General features: G+C 49.3%; 3 non-coding genes and 1 pseudogene across 3 annotated transcripts; all 4 read right to left on the bottom strand.

Annotated features, from left to right (window-relative positions):
• Positions 1 to 64: 64 nt before the first annotated feature.
• Positions 65 to 183, bottom strand: LOC116008873. Its single transcript, XR_004096224.1, has one exon. It is a non-coding gene; the product is annotated as a 5S ribosomal RNA (ribosomal RNA).
• Positions 184 to 320: 137 nt separating this feature from the next.
• LOC116009292 lies at positions 321 to 439 on the bottom strand. Its single transcript, XR_004096564.1, has one exon. It is a non-coding gene; the product is annotated as a 5S ribosomal RNA (ribosomal RNA).
• A 222-nt stretch (positions 440 to 661) lies between these two features.
• On the bottom strand, positions 662 to 780 carry LOC116008946. The gene has a single exon (XR_004096292.1). It is a non-coding gene; the product is annotated as a 5S ribosomal RNA (ribosomal RNA).
• Positions 781 to 917: 137 nt separating this feature from the next.
• On the bottom strand, positions 918 to 1,016 carry LOC116009059 (annotated as a pseudogene).

A 1,016-nucleotide genomic window follows, 5' to 3' on the forward strand; every position in this document is an offset into this window, starting at 1 on the left:
TTAAAAGGATAGTACCCTTAGCGAGCGGTCCAGCGATTTAAAAGAAAAATTGAAAAGAGGGTGGGGGATGCAACACGAGGACTTCCCAGGGGGTCACGCATCCTAGTACTACTCTCGCCCAAGCACGCATAACTTCGAAGTTCTGATGGGATCCGATGCATTAGTGCTGGTATGATCACATCCGTCATGTACTGCGCGCAAAATGTACTTGACCCTCTCTCTCCACGCAAGTTCTCTCGCTTAGCGGTTTAGCGGTTTAAAAGGATAGTATCCTTAGCGAGCGGTCCAGCGGTTTAAAAGAAAGATTAAAAAGAGGGTGGGGGATGCAACACGAGGACTTCCCAGGGGGTCACCCATCCTAGTACTACTCTCGCCCAAGCACGCTTAACTTCGGAGTTCTGATGGGATCCGGTGCATTAGTGCTGGTATGATCGCATCCGTCATGTACTGCGCGCAAAATGTACTTGACCCTCTCTCTCCGCGCAACTTCTCTCGCTTAGCGGTTTAGCGGTTTAAAAGGATAGTATCCTTAGCGAGCGGTCCAGCGGTTTCAAAGAAAAAATTGAAAAGAGGGTGGGGGATGTAACACGAAGAAAAGAAAAAATTGAAAAGAGGGTGGGGGATGTAACACGAAGACTTCCTAAAATTGAAAAGAGGGTGGGGGATGTAACACGAAGACTTCCTAGGGGGTCACCCATCCTAGTACTACTCTCGCCCAAGCACGCTTCACTTCGGAGTTTTGATGGGATGCGGTGCATTAGTGCTGGTATGATCGCATCCGTCATGTACTGCGCGCAAAATGTACTTGACCCTCTCTCTCCGCGCAACTTCTCTCGCTTAGCGGTTTAGCGGTTTAAAAGGATAGTACCCTTAGCGAGCGGTCCAGCGGTTTAAAAGAAAAATTGAAAAGAGGGTGGGGGATGCAACACAAGGACTTCCCAGAGGGTCACCCATCCTAGTACTACTCTCGCCCAAGCACGCTTTACTTCGGAGTTCTGATGGGATCCGGTGCATTA

The sequence above is a fragment of the Ipomoea triloba genome, chromosome 16 (assembly GCF_003576645.1).
Source record: "Ipomoea triloba cultivar NCNSP0323 chromosome 16, ASM357664v1".
NCBI lineage: Eukaryota > Viridiplantae > Streptophyta > Magnoliopsida > Solanales > Convolvulaceae > Ipomoea > Ipomoea triloba.